Source organism: Cebus imitator, unplaced genomic scaffold (assembly GCF_001604975.1).
Source record: "Cebus imitator isolate Cc_AM_T3 unplaced genomic scaffold, Cebus_imitator-1.0 Scaffold0, whole genome shotgun sequence".
Taxonomy (NCBI): domain Eukaryota; kingdom Metazoa; phylum Chordata; class Mammalia; order Primates; family Cebidae; genus Cebus; species Cebus imitator.
In genome coordinates, this window is record NW_016107315.1 from 18,058,428 (window position 1) to 18,080,423 (window position 21,996).

Consider the following 21,996-nt stretch of genomic DNA (forward strand, 5'->3'; position numbering starts at 1 on the left):
GATGTTCTCTCAGTGGGATCCTTCTGAACAGTTGGATATCTAAGCAGCAAAAGGTGGGGGTGAGTGGGTCAAAGAAAACAGCTGTCGAAGAGCCCCCAGCAGAATCTTCAACTCGAAATTGCTTTTGTGGTTGATATTAGGAAGGTACTTTTAGATGCCAGGATCTTTGTAATTATTGATGAGCAAACCCTTACAGTCACAGTCAAGGTCAAATAGGCAAAGGCTTTCCAGGATACTTAAGAATAATTTGAACATCTGTATCAGCTAATCCATTCAGCCAAGAGACGATAGGCACAGAGAAAGGATAGAGAGGAGTAGAGTGGCCAAATTGCTTTCACCATACCTCATGCCTTTAGCTTTTCTGTCTCGAGGGATTTCCATAGGCACAAGACTTCCCAGTCAATACTATGACTTCCTTCTTGAATAACTGAGATGGCAGAGGGTTGGTGGGGGGGATGGTCTATTCTGAAATGGGAGCACACAGCAGACTAACCACTCAGAGAGGGGCATGATGTTGTATGTCTCTGGAGATAGAAGATTCTCAGTCATGAGATCAGTTAAGGTCCTTGAGATGTCCTTTGCCATTCCTCTAAGTGGTTTCTTGGCCAAAGGACGATTCTCTCTGAAGACCCACTCAGAAATGTGCAAAGGTTAAATGACTGAACCCCAAATATAAAGCCTAGCTCTGCACTCTTTTGGGAGGCCTCATGGCTGCATGGAAAGTGGCTCGGAGGTGAGAGAATTGAGAGAAATGGAAGAGATTGCAGCCTGGACTTGAAAATCAAGGTGAGAAACTCACTGTGAGACCAAAATAAAGAGGAGTGGTAAAAGGATCAGAGAGAAGAAAGGACCATGGCCTTGATCAGAAGGACCTATAGTTATCCTAATAGCATTGCATCAAATCAGCTGGGCCCCAGGAGCAACTGCAACCTCATCAGCTGCTTCTCCAGTACAGCTGGCAGCCACAAAAAAGAAACAGTTGAAACATGCATTTCCAGATGTGTGTGACGGTTCAATAATTTCACGTTAGTGTATATTAATCCTTTCTGGAAATTGGCATTAACTCAGCTTTAGCACTAGTCTAAATAAACACATCAGCTTCAAGAGCAGGAGCTTCTTTGCATAACAGCTGCATATGGCATCTGCATCCTGGTTATAGGTTCTCTGTACATTACCTCCGCGATAAGCTCCAGTTTCCTTCTTTACATTTAGCTGGACTCAGACTATTTCCTCCGTTTGCTGTCAGTATGGGAAGAAAGATGCCATTGTAATTGCCAGTTGGCCTGCAGAGTAATGCCCTGTAATTGACAAAGATTGCTTAGCTGCAAGGAAGAAAGATACACTGATTAGGAGAGAGATCGTCTTTAATATTGCATTTAACCTGCACTCTTTTTTCCCCTTTCCTTTTCACCTGATCCCTGTAAGGGATGTCTCACATTCTTTGCCATGCCATTTCTCTTTGAAGAAGGAAAAAGAAGTGCAGCAAGGTCCGCAAGGGGACACTTGGTTTCTAGGAGTAATTTCGCTAAGTTGGGAGGCTTAAAAGCTTTAATATGGATATATGCTGAACTATCCAAAAACAGAATGTGTTTCCCATCACATTCAATGTACCCTTCGACCTGCCAATCCCAGAGGTGGCCAAAGCTTACACGCTTTTTCATCTGTGCCTCAAATTACTAGGTCAAATCTTTAGATCTTCATTGTTCTTGATTTTTTTTCTTTCTTTTTTTTTTTTTTTTTTTTTTTTTTTTTTTTTTTTTTTTTTTTTTTTTTTTTTTTTTTTTTTTTTTTTGCTCCAAAATTCAGGGTTGTGTTGCATTTTTTTTCCCTTGAGAATCACATTGACTTTTTGTAGAGAGCTTTAAAAAAAATTGCACTGTTAGAAAAAATGTATATATGGGTTAAAATGCATTTTTCATGTCCTTTCATACTCTATCGATTTTTTTTCTCTCATTTTTCTTACAAAAGAAAGTTTTAGTGCAATTCTGAAAAAAAAAATGTAGTCAGCAATTGCTCCCTCCCCCAGGCGTAAAAATACTGGACATCTTGCTTAGAAATGCAACTATATATGTGTATATCTAATGGGGGTGGGAGGTGGTGAGACCCCATTAGTCACCTGTAATACAACTGTTCTCACTACTCACTATTTTAATAGCTGCAGGGGACTTTTAACTCTCCACAGTTTTTAACTCTGCAGTAAAGTTTAAATGTTCTACAGGGAGTTTTTGATGTGCCTATGGGATTTTCAATCTGAAGACAGAATAATTGTGTGTAAAAGCTGACACTACCTGGAGAATAAGTATTTATCTATCTTCCATCAACATACTTACCTGCCTATCTCTCTGTGAATGAAAGGCTGTATGGTAAAATGGAAAAGCACTGACTTAGAAGCCTGGAGTAACCAGGTTTTAATCCCACCTCTAAGACCCTGGACAAGTCACCTCCACATCTTTGATTCTAGGTCCCTTCATTGGTGAAATGAGAAGCTTGGACTATGTCTCTAGGGGAAAATCCAGCCTTAACATGCTACAACTGTTTTTGCACCTATTATAATAATATTTTGCTTTCCCATGCACAAAAACATGGATGATAGATTCAAGATCCTTCTGTTATTGTATACTACTCTATGTCACTTTCTCTGTTACATTGTTTCTGTCATGCCTGTGTTTTTATACACCATCCTGTGCCCAGAGATATTTTAGTTACAATTCAACTAAGTTCTCTTCCTGTTCAAAATTATACTTGCACATACACCAGTTATGCTAGCCAAATAAAGTTGATAAATCGGGATAATTTTTCAAATAATCCAAGTCAAAAATGCTTTATCTACATCAATTGATCCTGGAATTATTTTAGCTCTAAATATAATTTACTTATTTTTGGAAGTAGACCTTGTCTCCATATAGGTGTGGATGGGAAGTTGAGAAGGGAAGTGAGTGGAGGCGGGAGATACTTTCCATTTCAGGATTGCAGATTCTCGCTACAGACTGCTTGGGTTTCAGAGACCAAGGGATCTACTTCCTCTGCCCCTTTACTGACCAAACCCTGCCCAACCTGACTTGCATTTGACTTGAATGTATAGAAGCCACAATATTTGGAAAATGCATGTATATACAGAACCCACTTTTTCTTTTTTTTTTTTCCCATTTATTTATTTTATTGTATTTTAGGTTTTGGGGTACATGTGAAGAACATGCAAAATTGTTGCATAGGAACACACATGGCAGTGTGATTTGCTGCCTTCCTCCCCATCACCTACATCTGGCTTCTCTCCCCTTGCTATCTCTCCCCAGTCCCCCCCCCCCACCGTCCCTCCCCTATTTCCCCCCAACTGACCCCAGTGTGTAGTGCTCCCCTCCCTTTGTCCATGTGCTCTCATCGTTCAACACCCGCCTATGAGTGAGAACATGCGGTGTTTGATCTTCTGCTCCTCTGTCAGTTTGCTGAGAATGATGGTTTCCAGGTTCGTCCATGTCCCCACAAAGGACCCAAACTCATCGTTTTTGATGGCTGCATAATATTCCATGGTGTATATGTGCCACATTTTCCCTATCCAGTCTATCGTCGATGGGCATTTGGGTTGGTTCCAGGTCCTTGCTATTGTAAACAGTGCTGCAATGAACATTCGTGTACACGTGTCCTTATAGTAGAACGATTTGTAATCCTTTGGATATATACCCAGTAATGGGATTGCTGGGTCAAATGGAATTTCTATTTCTATGTTCTTGAGGAATCGCCACACTGTCTTCCACAATGGTTGAACTAATTTACACTTTTTCTATCGGAGCCCAGTTCCAGATGTAATGCAGCACTTGGTGGGCTGACTGGGTGGGGAAGAGAACTCTTCTCACCAGTGACTTTGTGCCACTGGCTATCAGCTAAGAAGCATAACAGTGCTCCTTCCCAATCAATGGTCTCTTAACAGAGCTGAACGTCTGCTTGGCTTCCTCTTTCCCATTTGGAACATCTGTCAGGTCTCCTTGTCGCCCGGCAAGGGGTCCCCAGCTCTGCCTTGGCCAAGCGCCACAACCATCCTTTATTTTTATGCAAACCTGAGCAGCTCACGCCTCTTCCTTATCTGTTGTTCCTTTTCCTGCGTACCCAGTAATATAACTCCATTTTGTGAGTTCAGTGATAGTCTGCCTTACAGGTTTCTGCAATCTACTGTAAGTGTTATCAATTGTGAAAATTTTGGCTCCATAAAGAAGACATTCTTTTTGTATTCATAAAAACATACTTATGGCCAGGCACAGTAGCTAATGCCTGTAGTCCTAGCACTTTGGGAGGCCGGGGTGGGCAGACCTCTTGAGGTTAGGAGCCTGGCCAACATGGTGAAATCTCGTCTCTACTGAAAATACAAAAAATAGCGGGGTGTGGTGGTGGGCACCTGTAATCCCAGCTACTTGGGAGGCTGGGGCAGAATTGCTTGAACTTGGGAGGCGGAGGTTGCAGCAAGCCGAGGTCACCCCACTGCACTCCAGCCTGGGCAACGGAGTGAGACTCCAGCCTAAAAACACACAGACACACACATTTATGAGTGTGTACTGTCAGCCAAGCACTAGGATAGGTGCTTTGTGTGCAACAATGAGCAGAGATGACAGGGCATCCACACTTGCCAGCTTTGTGGCTTCTTTCTTCCTGGGTGTGCTGTAGGATGAAATTATCCACATGTGCACCAAGCATCCTTTTTTACCACATTGCTATCTCCCTCTCCACATTTTTCCTTCTCTAGTTAATGCCTTCAGGCTGAGAAACTGAGTCTAGAGATCCTTGCCTTCAGCAGATCTGTTTCTTCATGAACGGCACTTCTGCAGGTCAGCTGCAGCTAATCTTGGTCCATGAAGAGAACTTGCCAATGCTTATTCTTGAGAGAAAAGGCCTGAACTTCATTTCAGTTGTCCGTTGAGCTAGCAGTATTGGTGCCAGAAAGTTCTGAAGAACTGATAGAAGACAAATGCCCTTTGAAGTCATTATTTCCAACACTAGGTCACCTCTGATACCCCTCCTATGCCCCTCCCATCAACAAAGTCAAGCAGTGCCGTGCTGTACTCCCTACCTCCAGGGAACCTGAGATTCCATTTCAGTTTCACCTCCAGCCTTTGCCTGTTTCTAGAATCTTGTGATATAGGGACAAGTTCTCTCGTGGGATGCCATGTTTTCCCTCAAAGTATTCATTTCATTAATGATCACACTGTGTTATTATGTTTTCCCTGTACTATTCTATAGATCATTTTTATTATGTAGATACAAACTCTTTGAAATTGTAATTGTGAAGTACATACTATGAAGACAAATGCATCGGGCATAATGAGAATGGATTGCCAATAAAAGTTGAAAAACAATGAACCATTTTTAAAAGCAAACCCTTATCCAGAGCACTGTCACTTTGAATGCTTGGTATAAACGCCACTGGATGGAAGGAGCTTATTTTTAGTCTAATGTTGATAAAGATTTGACTTTGGTAGCATCTTAATTATCTGATAAAAGCCAGGCTCCTCTGCCTTGCTCACCTCTAATGTCTAATGCCTTCTGCTGGCATTAAAATTATTGCCACGACTCCAGAGAGAGAAACGAAAGATAGCAGCGTTGCATTTCCAAGATGTGAATAGAGTTTAAAGAGTCACTCGGTTTTGTTTAAACAAATTACAAAAATAATGGGTTGCCCTTAAAAGGTCTGTTTCATATATTGTTATCCTTCACTTGTGACACCCCTGACAGTGTCGTTCCCCACATTATGTCTCACTTTTGTCACTAGGGAAAAAGAATGGTTTCAGGGGGTCTTCTCAGTGGTTTTTTTTTTTTTTCCTCACTTTGTCCCTAGTTCTGAAGAACAAAGAAAGGACAAAGAGAAAATGAGCCAATGGCCTATGCTTTGGACACAAGGTCATACATGGAGGGTGTGCTGACGACTACATTGGTTGACTGGTTTGTTGGTTGGTTCGTAGTTGATTGGTTGATCTATTAATTGATTGACATACATTTGCCACCTCTAAAATCACACAAGGTTGAGGGAGTGGAATGGGGCCCAGAAATGGAGATGAGGAGTCCCCTACAGGACAGGGAGTATTCTTAGACATAGGGGGGAAAAGGAAGGGGCAGACACAGACCTCTGCCAATTTAGAGGCAGTGAGACACAGGGAAGCCTGACATGGACTCGGTCCTTGGCTGTATGACCTTGCCCAGATCTCTTCACCCCTCTGGGTCTCTATATCTTAGTCAAAAGATGAGGAGGTTGGACAGGGCAGTGTCTGACGTTGTTTTGCTTTTGATGTTTCATGAGCCTCTGGAGGCTGGAAGCTGTGAAGCCACCATTCCATGCACAGACAACTGGGATGCTTAATTCTGAAAGCCACCCCTCTTGAAAGGAAAATGTGCCAGTTTAAGTATTTGAGGAAACATTCTGTAGGGTTGACCCAGTTCCCACATTAAGAAAATAATGCCTAGGCCCATATGGCTAATTCCTTCCCAAACTGTTTGTTTGCCATCATGCAGACCTATCCTGAAAATAAAGCGTCTAGTCGAGTTTCAGAATCCAAATGGAGCAGAATGCAAATGAGTGAGATAATGGTGAAAAGTACATTTACTTTGAAAATTCCTCCGGGTGCAGTCATCAGCAGCGCAGGCACCAGCAGTGTTGATTTTTAAACTACACTGTTTCATGATTTGAACTTCTAATTTTTATCCTGAATAAGAGGTGCCTTTTGTTGCAAGGCTTTCCCTACTCCATTCTTTAACTTTTTCACTTTGGCAAGCACCTACCCTCATAAGCATGGTTGGAGAGCTGAAATATCAGAGTTTTCTGCTGTGTCTCACAGGAAAGGACTTTTGACCCCACTGTAAACCATGACCAAGGCTGGGGGAGTTTAGGAGAGTTTCTGAGACCAGGTAGCCAGTTAACTCAGAGTCCTTTCTATCTAATGCTAGCAGGGGATGAGAAAATGAGAAAAAAATGAAGGCTTGGCAAATGCTATCAGGCCAGAGGGTTTCATTTCAGTAATGGTTGAGGATAGGTGCCCTTGTATCACCTCAGTACCTCAGATCTGCACAGGAAGGGGAGATGCAAAGATGTGGACATTATTGGGTTTGTCTTGATGGTGCAAACCATCAGGCGAGAGAGATAGAATTCTTAGAAAGAAATTATTTTCACAGGGAAGTTAGAAGTGGAATATGTGGTCTTGCTGATTGCATTAACCTTATAATTCCATACTTTGGTGTTCTTGTACACTAGGTAGACAGTTACTGCTTCTTTGCCTGAAAAAGCATTTTTGTCCAAGCATCCAGTCAGCCAAGTGAAGGATACTATTGCTCAGTGTTTGAATGAGGCTGGACAGATGCCTGGACTCCTGGTCACCTGGAGGAGGCTCGTCTTTGTGGATATGGAGGTGTTCTGGACACCTGTGTGCAGAGTGTTGACTCACCCACTCCTCTCCTTAGCTTTAAATACATTGAAAAATAATTTTTCATGAGCTGGTAATTATATGAAAATTGCTTTTGCTTTAAACAAGAATTATGCTTGACTCTTTTGAGCAAAGAGAAAAATGCACAAAGGGAATCATTAATTTTGAATAAAAACACATACTTTCCTGCAGCCAACAAGGGAGGGAAACGTGAAATTGGTGTTTTCTACAAACAGCCCAGCATTGCTCCCCAATCTGTTTGCTTGATCTATTATCCAGTCACCTGCAAAGTTGAATGTCTTGTTTGGCCTGAATCTGACTTTTATTCTTTTCCTACTACCTATTTTTTAAGGACTGTGTTATATGCATACCTCAACCTTCATTTGCATCACATTAAAGTAAAACATTTTAAATTTCTTCACAGCAGAAGTAAATCTGACAGACTTTATGAAGCTATTATACCTGCAGGCATTTTATGCTTTTAAAATACATTCTTGTCAAGCTATCTTAATTATATTATTATATGTACTTTTGAACTTGTATTCGCTATTCCATGATATATTACACTTTTGACAAAGCCATCCTAAAAAGCTACAATTTATATCAAAGTTATTTGGCTGAACAAAGATGTATCTGTTATGGACGCTGGGAGAATTTGTTAATTTCCATGCCAGAATGTGTAACCATTGAGGGAGCAGGCCGCTTTAATTTTCTGTCCAAGTGAGGATGGGAGGAGGACCTGACCTCCAGGCTGCATATAAAGTAGCACAGCTGGTGAACAGTGGCCATCACTTAGATGCCCGGGAGGCCTGCTCCCAGAGCTGGGTTACCTTTCAAGCCCCAGTTGTCGTGAGTATTATTCAACACACTAAGGAAATGGAGGGCTGATCAGTATCTAATTTACTGTCTCATTCATATTCAGCACCATTCTGGCAGCACAGAGCAGGAAAGTACCCACACTGACAAAGATGAAAACAAGACCAGGGTGGGTGGGATAGAAGGGAAACAGAGAAAGAAAAGCTAGACACTCTGGAGCATTTTTTCAAAGATAACAAGGCCTGAGATCCCCTAGAGGGGCTGTTTGATATAAATGATGCAGGTGAAGTGAGTCCCCAAATTGGGGCTTAGTCCAGGAGGGTTCTTGGCTTCACCCAGGAAATAACCCACTGGGGAGATGGTGGTGAAATAAATCAGTTTGCAACCTTATTGAAGCGGCAGCGTACAGCAGCAGCAGAGAAGAGGCTCCTTGCTGAGCAGGGATACCCCTTAAGCCCCATGCCCAAGCCCAGAGTAGCAGCATATGGGCTGTTGACAGCTGTATTTATGCCCTCTTTTATTTACATGCAAATTAAGAGGTGGTGTATTTAGAACTTTCTAGAAAAGGGGCAGGGAGTTTCTGGAACCATATAGGATAATTTTCAGGTCACTGCCATGGCATATTGACGTGGCATTTGTAAAGTGTCATGACACTAGTAGAAATATCATTTATGTTAATACGCAGTGAGGATGATTAGGGGTCACTTTCATCACTGTCTGCTGGGTTTGGCCAGCTTGTTCACTGTACCTTGTTTCTACCAGATCCTGCTCCAGTCAGCAAGATGACAACCCAGGCTGTGACCAGCGCTGTGAAAACAAGTCATGCTGATTTCCTACCTCATAGCCACTGTCTGCATTAACTGCAAAGTCCAGGAAATTGTGGTCAAATAGGAGGATATCCAGAGTCACTCCAGACTACACCTCCTCTTCCACTCCCTGATGGCAGGATGTCCTATAGATGTAAGCTCCATGAAGGCAGGCACTGGGAGATTCTTTGTTCACTGGTGTCTCCAGTGTTCAGGCCCTCAATGAAACATGTTGGATGAAAGTAGAGCTGGTTTGGATGAAAGTAGGGACACATGGCTCTCTGTCTCTGCCAGACTCAGGTTTCCTCTGATTACTCCTCCCCTCCCTGCTTCAGATCCAAGAATGACAAGTTCCTTTCTGCTCATTATCATGGAGGCACTCAAACAAATGCCACAAGGGTGATTCTTGCTTCTTCAAGGGAGAGGTTAGTGGAAATGATCACAACGGCTCCTTTTTCCCTCTAATAATCCGGGTTTTATCATAGTAGATCTACAAGGTAACTCAGCTCTCCTGAAAGAGTCCAAGAGAATGACTATTTTCAGCTTTATTCAGAAGCCTCATGCCTGCTCTTGGATAAAAGTTTTTCTTCCTTTCTTTCCTGTGGTTTTCCAAACTCTGTGAAGCGTGGAAGAACTTTGCACAAATATAAGGCCTTTGAAGGTTCAGAGAGGGTAAGTGACATACCCAAAGTCACACAGCATAATGTAGCATGAAATAGGACCTAAACAACCAAGCATGCCTACCATTTGTGCTGAGGGCCTCCTTCTTAATTTTCTCTCAAAGGTGGTCCTGCGTGTCCCTCCCCACTCAGACTTAGAAATTCTTTCTGAGTGGTGAGGAAGAGTCACCTGCTTTTGCTTATTTTTTCTTCCAAAGAATGCACAAGTCAAACCCGGGTGTCAGAGCAGACGGCAGTGTCCTCAGCATGCTTTGAGTGGCAGTACACAGCTGTTGGAAGGATGAATTGATCCGGAAGATTCCTTTTGGACTGTGTTAGGCATCATCTGTTCCTTTTATCAAAAGAGGCTCCATGGATACTCTTGATGTGTGCCCCTGGCTCCGGAGCCCACACTGAGCCAGCTTCCAGGGCTTGGCAGACCTGCTTGTCTGGAGCAATGAGCTCCAGGCCTCTTGAGGCCAAGTAGAACAGTTTTGGTCCAGTCTCTCTCTAAGGTAGGCAGAAAATTCCTGTGCAGGGATCACAGTGCCAGGTCTCGCCACATGCAGAAGGGCCCACATCTACACTGGAAGTGGGGAACGGCAGTGCAGGATCTGTGCTCGGGTGGCTGTTCTCCCCTGTAATGGCCAGAGCTGGATATGCCTCACGGCCTCTTGGACTGCTGCTCACAGTATCACTGCTGCCTTCCCAGATGAGCTGTGCAAATAGGTGGCAGCCATGAGTGGAATTGGACAAAAGCTTGGAGGTAGCTTCTGTCTGTCCAATTTGGGACCTGCCAAGTCTGGCATGGTGAGGGCATGGTGGAGTCAGGAGGGGCCACTATGGAATCCAGGCCAGGAAGCTGCATTCTACTGAGTCATTTACCTCTCACAAGGACCTGCCTTTCAGGAGACCTCCATCTCTAAAGACCAGGGATGGAACCTTCAAGGAGAGCTCTCCAGCTCCTGTTTAGCTCTTCGGTTCAGACCCGCGTGGGGAGCCACTTAATAGGATGGGGTCTCTAGCCATCCACAGCATTGGAATCCAGCCTGGCTTCTGCACTGCCTTTCATACTGCTGTCCATGACAATCTCAGCTGTCTTACAGATCGGCTGTGGAGGACATGGCATGGGCAGCCCTGGCATCTTGAGAAGGGTGTTCAATGTGGTCCCTGGCAGAATATGAGCCTGGGGCAGACAGGCTGTGGCTTTAGACCATGGACAGAAGCCCCTGCCCCAGGACATAGCCCCCTGTGCCCCACGCTTGCCCACACTCACTCCTGGTCATTCATCACAGTGCTCATGGGCCCCTGTTTCAAAGGAAGTACCAGCTGCGCATGGACCTGATGAACTTTACTCAAGATTAGGGGACTGCTTAGGGGCATTCGAAATGAATTGTGGAAAGGACATTTGTGAGACCATGTGAAAGGTCAATCAGGGTTGGTACAACAGGATAAATAATGAAGCCATTACGAGGTTCTAGTGAACGACTGTGGCTTTGGGAACTGAACTTCACCACTTTGGAAGCCAGAGAAAGGCACTGGAAATAGCTTGCCTTTACACAGAGGAGTGTTTTCTCCTGCTTAACTGGATCCAATTAGAAAGTGATTCACTGAACATTTATTCTGTGTGAGGGTCTTACAGCAAAGACAGTGTGGCAAGGCCCCCGCTTTCCAGGACTTTACAATCCTAGCTGGGAGTGGGGTGAGGTGGGGGTTGGGTAAGTTAAACACTGTGATCAGAGCACCATGAGGTGGATGCAGCCAGCTCCCTGTGAACACAGACGACGTGGCAGGGCTGGGTCTAGATGCCGGGAATAGGTCCACCTGGTTTACTAGACTTGAGCTAGACTCATGTGTGCAATTAGAGGAATTCATCTATTCACCAAATATGCATATCACTTCAATTATTAAAGACTACCATGTCCTACTTTCAGTCCCCCAGAAATAGACCCTGCAATTCCAGAGCCAGTAGTTCATGTCGGAGGAGATCCCTGGAGACACTGCAGTTGAGTGGGAAGGGACACAGGCAGGAAGGGAGACAGGCAGGGAAGGTAGCTCACAACAGGCTCCTTATCCAGCGAGTCACAAGTATGGCAGCCAGGCCTCATCATGTATAGAAGAGCTCTCAAAGCCATCCCCACCCAGGGGCAAGGAAGCCAGGTGTTCATCCCCCACCTCCCTCTGTCATTGGCTGAGGGCTGCATTTGAATCATTAACTACACAGGGATTCTGCTAGGAAAAAATAAAGCCCTTAGGCAGAGGGTCACCCATGTTCACCACAAACAGCTTTTTCTATGTAGATGCAATGGACTGAATGTTTATGCCACCCCCCAAAATTCATATGTTGAAACCTAGTCTCCAAGATGATGGTATTAGGGGTATTAGGACATGGGGCCTTTGCAAGGTGATTAGGTCATGAGGGTGGAGCCCTCAGAAATGGGATTAGTGTGTTTATAAAAGAAACCTCAGGGAGCTCTCTTGCCCCTCCCACAAGTGAGGATACAGCCAGAAGGGAGCTGTCTATGAAACAGGAACCCTCTCCAGACACCTAACCTGCCAGTGCCTTGACCTTGGACTTCCCAGCCTCCAGAAGCATGAGAAGTAAATCTCTGTTGTTTATTAGCCACTCAGTGTATGAAATTCAGTTATAGCAGCCCCAAGCAGACTGCCAATAGAGTTCAGTGCTGCTAAGAGGATAAGAAAGGGCACTAACAGCATCAAAGACAATAATAAATAAGGATAGGCCCCTACCTGTGGATGGAATCCAGGCTTATAGTAGATGACACTCTTACACTTTACCCTCCTGACCAACCTGTAAGAAAGACTGAGCAAGCATCAGAGCTTAGTAGTTGTCAGGAGTAGCAGAAAAGGCTAAACAAATCCCAGCCCCACCATTACACAGTCACCAAAGAGGGAAGGCTGTGAATCAGGGAAAATTTCCTTCTTTCAGCCCTCCTTTTCTTTCCATCCAGGGCAATGGTGCCATCCCTCAAATTTCCACCAGCTACACTTTCTCCTGAGCACTCTCCAGCCTTACTCCTGACCAAGATTGATCTATGGGGTCTCCTAATGCCCTTACCCACACTCTGCACCACACAGCCACGCCCTTGTCAAGGGCTGCCCTGCTCAACAGGCTGTTGCAGCTTCTCCCAACCTGAGCATTGCCACCTTCGTAACAGGAATGTTTATCCTTCTCTCTCACCCTCCATGTGTCTGGTATGCTATAGCACATGCTTAATAGACATCTGACTAATGTGAAGTAGTCCAATACGAGACTCTCCTAAAGACAAACTGGTTATGCTCTTCCACTCATACTTCACCCTCCCCCCACCCTGCCCCCAGTCGTCCCTGAGAGCTGTATTACTCGGACATTTCCATAATGGGAAGAGAGAGAAGTGCCCAAGTCTGGGAGCTGTCTGGCCAATCAATGAATGATCAAGTTTATATTGAATGCCTATTGCATGTCTAGCTCTGAGGTTAGGTGCTGCAGGGGATACAGATATATAAGACATGTGTGGCATCCGTGGGGAGTCTACAGTTTTATTGCAGCACTAAACTCAAACCTAAAAATCAATTACCTTAGACGTAACACTGGACTGAGCGGCAGTAAAGATAGTGGCTAAAGGCTCATAAAAAAAGGCAGCAAGTCTGGGTTCAGATTCTGGCCAACTTAGATCCTAGCTGAATGTAGCTTTAAACAGGTATCCAAGAGAGGCTGTGCCTTCCTTTCTTTCACCTGGAAATATTAACAGCACATCACGATGAGGGGGTGGCACTCCGTAGTCATTCCATGAAGTGTGTTAGTGTTATTAACTAATACTAGTATTATCTAGTATCTAGTCCCAGTCATTGCTGACTTGAAGTGTTATGGAAGTTTGGAGAAGTGACTCATCAGAAAGGGCTGGTTTCCTTACAGAAAGAGTAACAGATGGAGTGGGTGTTAGGTTGGTCCTTGAAAGAGTTTTGGAAATGGGAGAGAAGAGAAAGAACATTCCAAGCTGGAGAACAGCCTGATGGGAAGCCTGATGGCTAAGGCAGGCCGTGTGTACAACCTCGAGGCACCCAGACCCACTGGAGTCCAGGTGATGAGAGGAGAGTCCAGGCACAGGTCCTGAAGACCTGCTATTTAAACAGCAGAGTTCCCTTATCCCCACTGAAGGCCGTGCCACAGGGGTGTGGCTCATCTTGTCAGTGCCCTGCTGCTCAAACCCCTAGCAGAAGCAGGCACACTGGCAGGTCATGGGGAGTGTTTTTGGCCTCTGACCCCAAGGCAGCATGTAGGGCTGAGTGTTTACAGCTCCTGAAGCCCCACTGGGTGTGTGACACAGTGTGCTCTTTCAGTTTTGCCATCTGCAGGCAGCTTGTTAATCAGCTCAATTAGACCCTCTGCCTTATCGCAAGGACAGAGGCCTTTCTGTATCTCGGGTTCTTGCCTTAGTGTACTGGAAAAATGATATCACATGTGGGCTTCAGGATGAGTGCAAGGTTTATTGAAGGGAGGTAGCTCTCAGCAAGGTGGGTGAGGAGGCCACAAGGAGAATGGAGTGGGAAGATAGTCTTCCCCTGGAGTCCGGCCACCCAGTGATCAGACTCCTCTGGCCAAATTCTCCACCTCAGCGACTGCATCATTCTTGTTCTACCCTTGATGGCCTGCCAGTGTCTGCCGGTGGGTTCTTCTGCTGGTGTGTCCCTCCTGACATCCAGCTGCTTCTCTGTGTGCCTGCTAGGGTATCTGGGTGTTTGTTTACAGGCACAGGATAGGGGCCATGGCAGGCTAGAGTGGTCTTGGAAAATGCAACATTTGGGCACGACAACAGGAGTGGCTTTCCTCACTTAGGTCTGTGGGCACAGGCCTGAGGGTGGGGCCCCCACCAGGGACCCCGCCCTTCTTCCTGCACTTCCCTGTCCCCCTCCTATATCACTATCACTGGGAAGGAGGGAGTACATTTTCCCTGGGAAAAGGTGTTAGGTCCTTTGTAGCATGAAAACTGAGTGGTTTTGAGAAGATCACTTTTATAGGGGTGCAGGATGGATCTAAGTGTGAGGACCTGGGAACAAGGAGACCATACACAGGCTGTGGGGAGGCAGCCCTCCCTGCCTGGCCAGGTCAGGTGGAAAGGGAAGCAGTAGCTCCCTGAAAGATATCAACCACTTTCCTCTCCTTTTCTTCCTAACTTTGGCTTCTGCATAGTGTTTAGGAAAACCCAATTGACCTCTCTCCCCCATCACCCTCCTAGGGTCCAGGTCCAGATACACAATGGAAGCAAACATATTTCTCTTTCTTCTCCTTCTGCGCTCCAAAGACACGCTGACACTGGTAAATCATTGCAGCAGGCTTTAAATGATGTATGAAATGAAGAATCCCTTCCCTGTGTATTGGGAGTCTCCTGCCCAGCAATGGGCTGTGTCTACTGGGCTGGCTACTGTATTATTTAGTGCAGAGGAGGCCGCCAGAAACTCCGTGGAGGTGAGAAGCTTGGGATCACAAAGAAAAACAAAGTTAAAATTAAAAAATGAAAGTAAAACTATGTTCTGAAACATATACAAGTCTTTTTCCCTGGCTCTCACCTTTTAAAAAAAAAATTCTGCTGAAGTTTTTTGGAAAGGAAAACTTCTTTTCTGTACTTCTTTGTGCATTTTTCTCCCACCCAAGTCCCTGCTGTCATTCCTTAACTTCATGAATAGACAGAAACAGAGACTTTGTCAATCCCTTCAGGGTCGTATACGATTGGTCATGTTTCTGCACGTTTCTCAAAGACCATGTTCAGTTGAGCCTCTTCCTTGTGGGTGTTCAGGACGCCTATTGCTGAATCCAGTGTGCAGGACCTCCATGAGGGACTTGCCCACCTGAACTCCTCGCCCCACGGGATTCTGCTGTGGTGGCCCTGCAGGGTGTGCAGGTACTGGGGCATTACTGCTTCGATAACCTGAGTCTGCTTTAAGAAGCCTACCTGACTTACGCCACAGTATCTGCTAATCCCAGACTAAACACATCAATGACCCGCCCAGCAAACTCTATTGGTACAGAAAGCAGCAGGCAGCCTGGACTCAGGGCAGCTGCCTCTTGCACATCAAACTGAGCTACAAATAGACTGAGAGCCTTCTTAGTCTGCAGGGAGGGTAAGCTTGGTCAATTTGCTTTTAGCCGATGAAATAATCATTGACGTTTAGACAGACTTCTAATCTTGGCTCGGAACAGTCAAGAGGCATTTTAGCTACAGATGGTAAATGGGCTCATACAGGGATATATTTAGCAATGTGGCCTGGGGACAGAAGAGAAAGAGGCCTTGGAATCCAGGAAACTGGTCCAGCTGGAGGCACCTTGGTGCCTAGAGGTGAGTCACATAATTCCCTGATCCTTACCACAAGTGCCCCAACTATGGGTGGGTTCATGCACAGGTGCTTGCAGGGAGGGGCGAGGAGGAGCTTTCTGCTTGATCTGGCATTGGAACCATGAACAGGACATGTGCTCTATTCACATCTAAGGCCAGTTGGAAAACAGGCAGGTGAGCAGAAGATAGTGGATGTGCTGCGTGGGAAGGACGGCGTGGAGTATGCGAGATGGAGATGGGGGATCCAAAGGCGCTCACGTGGCCTGGATTTGAATACTAGCTCCGTCAGCTTTAGAGGCATGCACTCAAGGCTATTTATTTCCCCTCTATTCCTCAGTTTTCTCATCTGTAAACAAGGATAATTCTATACCAAATGCATGGGTTTATAGTGAGAGAAAAATACGTGTGAAGCACATAGTGCAATTCAGTGTAGGTTACTACTTAGGGAAAAAGATCAAGCAGTTCATGCTTAATTCAGACTGGAGTCTATGAAATGGAGTCTACCCAAGACCAGTTCAAACACATAGCTCGAGTCTTATATTTGCTGCTAAAAGGAGTGGGGCAAGGCACCTTCCCAGGAAATAAGAATTCCAGAACTGTGCCACTGCCCTCACCTCTGCAGTGTGACTGTCACGTGTCACCATGGCCAGGCAGACATACTACAAACCGTGCAGCCCTCCTCGTCCCGCACCAGGCTTTCTCAAGTTTCACAGAGGAAACAGGAGGGGAGATGCTCCTTTATCAGCACCCTTGCAATTATTTTGGAAGCCACCGTCCCCTCATGTAAGAGGCAGAGATTCTGGGATGGACTGAGGTGCTGTATTTGAACTTCGGCACTCCAAGTTCCTTGTGAGGTTCAGTTTCCTTATCCCTAAAATGAGAATAATAACTCTACCCTCTCACCACTTCACATGAAAAATAGACAAGGAAAGGCTTTTATAAATTTCATCATGCTCTACACTTTGCAGTATAAATTGTCTGGTCAGACGCTCTCTTCAGCCAACTGTTCAACATTTTTTTTTTTTTTGAGATGAAGTCTCACTCTTGTCGCCCAGGCTGAAGTGCGGTGACTTGATCTCAGCTCACTGCAACCTCTGCCTCCCCAGTTCAAGTGATTCTCCTGCCTCAGCCTCCCAATTAGCTGGGATTACAGTTACCTGCCACCATGCCTGGCTACTTTTTGTATTTTTAGTAGAGACGGAGTTTCACCATGTTGGCCAGGCTGGTCTCGAACTCCTGACCTCAGGCGATCCACCCACTTCGAACTTGCAAAGTGCTAGCATTACAGGCGTGAGCCACCACGCCCGCCCAAGTGTTCATCTTTTAGGAGGATGCCCAGCAGGGGAGGGGGAGAGGAAACAAGTACCCACTTCCCCACCTATGTCATCTAAACCAACCTGGTTAGCACTGGGTTAACACATGGTGTAGCTAGGTAACAGGAGTTCCCACATAACTTGCTCTTGGACCCCTGGTTCTAGGAAAGCTTTGGCAGCCAGGCAAGACCTGTAGCCTACCTGTTGTGTGAGCTTTGGCAATGGGAGGGAGGCAGAGCAACTACTTGGGGTCCCCCAGAAACCTGTAAAATCCCCCCTGAAAACCCAACTTTAAGTGACTAAAGATCTGAGCTTCACTGATTCCATTCCTCTGTCTCCCACTACTACACTGCTACACACATGCACACATACACACATGCACTCAAACACACACTCACACCCATGCATCCACGCACATCTCCCCACACACTCACACTTCTGGAGCCCCACTCGGCCTGCGCTGTCTTTTCCTGGGCAGCCGGGAAGAGGGGGCTGGAATCCTAGCACAGAACAGCAACTGAGCAATCCTCCCTTCTTTCCCCGCAGGAGCACATTCCAAACCAGCAGCCCAGGTGCTGCAGAAACACCTTAGTGCTGTGTTCCACACCTTTCATGTGGGGGAAGCAGGCAGCAAGTCACCAACAGCCAGTCATCAGCAGGAGGTGATGACAGCCCTTCAGACAGGAAGCAGAGAACAGGGAAGGGTGGGCCAGTCCCTAACCATCACACTTCCTAAGCCTTGAATTAACACCTTGTCACTCACAGCTCTGGTATCCCAGTACTGGCTGTCACGACCACGGAGCAGGTGTGATGCTCAGGCCCTCTGTGGTCAGAAAGCCACAGTGAGAAACTGCCAGCAAAGCTCCCATTCTGTCTGCCTCTCAAATGCCTGACAATGCAGACCAGGCCTCAAGGGTCTACACTGTCAAATGCATCACTCTCTGGCAGATTGATTTCTCTGTGGCTGTTGTCTCTCAGCATCATAGAATTCCAGAACTGGAAGGGACCCATGGTGTTATAGACGGGATAACGAGGCCTGATGAAGTTAGGGTGGATGGCGGGAGTAGTCAATAGTGGCTGGGGAAGCCAGCTGCCCTGCCTCCTGGTGCAACACTCGTTCTGTCGATGCAGCATGGAGAGCAGTGAACCTCTTCATTCATCAAGGCTGCTCACTGCCCAGAAGGGACAGGCGCTAGAGTTCCCATACCAAGCCTGCTGCCCATATGCCCATGAATGTTAAACTAGCATACCTGGTATCTGCTTAGATGGATTCAGATTTACCCAGCGGAGAAAAAGCAGCTCCCAGGAGGAATAGAGTTTTTGTCAATACCCACAGCAGAGGGCTGGCTTCATTTCCAGTAAGAGTCAGTGAAGCTGGGAAAATTACTCATTACAATTTTATTGATATTCACTTCGCTCTGCAAATGACGTGGGATGGTTCTGACAGGATGTCTTAATGGCACTGGCTGAGAATCCATTTGGGTGGATGTGGGTTAATGGGGCTGAAGAGACTAAAGGGTTCAACTGCGTCAGCCCTACCCAAGCATCTCCTCTATAATCAGGAGCAAAACAACATGTGTAGAGTGCCCAGCATGATGTGAGGGAAAGAGCTCGGCTCAGGAAACTCTCCAGTGTCTTTCCCATTTCCTCCCTCTATCACCTGGACAGCATGGAACCTCCTTCACTCAGCTATGGCTTCATTCCTCAGGGCTGCTCACTGCTCACTGCCAAGAAGGGCAGGGCTGGAGAGGTCCTTTTCCATGTCCAGGTGCCTACGAGCCATGCCCATGTGCACTCAACTAGTCTGATGGTAAAGGGGGTAAAGGTTTAGAGACAGTTGCCTGGGGTCTCATCTTCTACAGAAAGATTTTGTATCACATAGTACAGTCCATGTGCCCCTAGACATCCCTGGCAGGCTTTTGGACTTAAACACCCCATGGCTATCCCTAGGGAAGCAGTCAGTCCACACTCCACTTCAGATCCAGGTCAGTAGTGAATCCAAAACAGCTAAATGTGGATTTTTTTGGACTGCCAGATAAAATGTTAAGATACCAGCATACATTTGCATAGCTCTCTGTAATTTACAAAGGGCTTTCACATATATCATTTCATTTGATTCTCACTGATATTCTGTGAAATAAGTAGGGACAGAGACTTTTGTGAATTTCCTATATTGGCCATTTGCCAGTTGGTATGCTCAGATCCATTCCCTGACTCTTCCCTACAAAGTCCACCTCCCAGACTTCCTGGCCAACTGGCTACCACGTAGGCTCAGCCAACGGAAGGCAACATCAAGGGGTTAGAGGGTAGAGGACGGGAGAAGTAGGGTACTGCATCCCTCTATCTCTGCCCCTTGTGGTTTCTAAGATAGTAGTTAAGTCTTCTGGGTTGTCCCAGTTTCCACTGGGTGGTCTCGATTCCTGAGTTCAGGAAATACCACCCCCTTCCTTCGTGCCTCTAGCCCAGGATTGGCTGCCTACTGTTACTAAACTCTGGGCTGCCTCACTCTCCCTTGCAGTCACCTGCATAAGTGCTGTTTTTCTGCCTGCAGCCTAAATGATACATTCCCAGAGATGATGAAACCAAGCCTTCAAAGAGGTAAATTAATTTGCCCAGGGCAATGCAGCAATCGAGAACTGCATCCTTATTACAAAACAAGTTTTCAAACTTCCAGAGCTCTGCCCTTTTCCTTACTCATGTGAGAGCAGACAAAACCAGTACACAAATTAATATAAATCCAGAGAACCCAGAGAGAAAAGCCACACACATAGAGCAGGAGAGCACAAAGGAGGGAGAACTTGTTTGCCTCTGGGAGCACCAGGAAAAGCTTTGTAGAGGAGGTAGCACATACCTAAAGCGGTACGAAAGAGGTAGAATTTCTGAAACTGCGAGAAGAATGAAGTATATGATCACTAAACTTTCAACATGTCCGTGGGTGCTGTCCTGTGTTTGTACCTCTGCCCCCTCCTTGGAGATTCCAAGAGTCTCAGCCTCTCTCCTTTGGACCAGGACAGGAGCCTCCTCACTGGCCTGCTGTCCATTCTCTACCTTGCAGTTGGGGGGTGGGTGAAGTCTCTCAAACGCACAGCCTCCCAAGCTATTCTTCTGTCTAGAAACCTTCAACAACTCAGGTTGTTTATAAGGTAGATCCCAACTCTTGAGCTCTGCATCCAAGGTCTTTAGTTGCCTTGCCCCTCTACCTCCACAGAGCCATCACTAATGCACTTGCCTTCCTTTGCTCAAAGTCTTCCCTCTGCCTGGAATGCTCTTCCTCCCTTCTTCATCCAGCAAATTCCGTTCTAACACCTGAGGCTCTTAAATATCACTGCTATAACTTTCCCAGCTCTTCTGCTTGAAACATAAATAAAGGCAACCTTCTCTGTGCTCCCAGTCCCATTGCCCATGCTTTTATTAAATTTAATCAGATAGGCATGTCATTACACATTTATGTGTCAGCTCCTACCCTCTGGGAGCTCACAGCTTGGTGTTGGAGAACTTGTCTTTCATATTCCCAGCACCAAGCACCAGCAACTGGCACATTGCAAATGCTCATTACCTGTTTGTTATATTGAAATTAATTCCAGTATCACCCCTCGTCTTTCTCTCTTTATCCTCCTTACTCCCTTCCTGAATTCCTGCTTCTTAAGCAATTGGTCAAAAATTGTCTGTCCCCTTTCAGATTATGCTTCTCATACAACAGTATGTTGTCAGAGTTAATTACAGCTCTAAAGGTAAATCAGAGCAGGAAAGAACTAAATTATGAAGAAAATTCCAAAAAGAAAAGATTAGCTTTCAACTGAGATAGGTAGAGATAAAAAGGAGGGTGAGGTAATAAGGAGTGATATGTTGGCATGGCCAAAAACAGAAATAGCAAGACTCAGGTTAAGGTTGGTGCTACAACAAGCAACCCAGCTGCTTCCTGGACTCTTGGTTCATCCTCCTTCCTCTCTTCAAACTTGGTTCATTTGGAGGTCACTTCCTCTTCCAATAAGTTGGAATGCACTTGGGGCAGAAACTTTTTTCCACAACTATGTTCCTTCCCCAATTGAGTTGTAGTTTTACCTTTAATGTCAGTTTAATTTATGTATGTTTTTTTCAGTTATAAGCCTTTTCCATGAGTGTTTATGTGTGTGGTTTCTCTCATTAGATTATGAATGAGCTTTTGCAGCTCAGATATACTTTGGGGGTCCCCTCTTCCCCCTCCTCTTAGCCTGGCTTCCTCCCGTCCTTTGAGGTTGCTATCCATTGTCCTGTCCAGTTGTCTCTTTGTTTATAGAATGGCTTGTGTAGCACCATGATTAAAAATGTGGCCCCTGGAACCAGATTGCTTTGGCTCCAATCCAAGCTCTGCTAAATGTTGCTCAGTGACCTTGAATAAGTTGCTGTGTGTCAGTTTCCTGATCAGTAGAAATGGGAATAATGACAGAAGCTCCCTCCTGGGCTTGTGGTGAGGATTAAATAAGCTTACATATTCATATTTGCTTTTATTATCATTACTACTTTTCACCCACAGATAGCCTGTGTTCCTCTCCTCTTCCCATCCTTAGAACCAAGGACAGGGCTCATTTCTCTTTGGTATATTATGAAGTCTCCTTTATAAGGCTCTACTGCAAGGTCACTCAGCAAAGGTCAACAGTTATCCTTGCAGAACTTCTTTAAGAGAGTGTTTGTGT

General features: G+C 45.6%; 1 protein-coding gene across 7 annotated transcripts in view; it reads left to right on the plus strand.

Moving 5' to 3' along the window:
• KIRREL3 (kirre like nephrin family adhesion molecule 3) overlaps positions 1–21,996 on the plus strand; it is a 563,974-nt gene that overhangs the window by 124,737 nt on the left and 417,241 nt on the right. The window contains exons 2-3 of one of the 7 annotated variants that reach the window (XM_037736203.1): positions 8,976–9,173; positions 9,644–9,691. The exons of the other annotated variants lie outside the window; for them this stretch is intronic. The gene's annotated coding sequence lies outside the window, so the exon portion shown is untranslated. The remainder of the gene's footprint in view (positions 1–8,975; positions 9,174–9,643; positions 9,692–21,996) is intronic. 7 annotated transcript variants of the gene reach the window in all.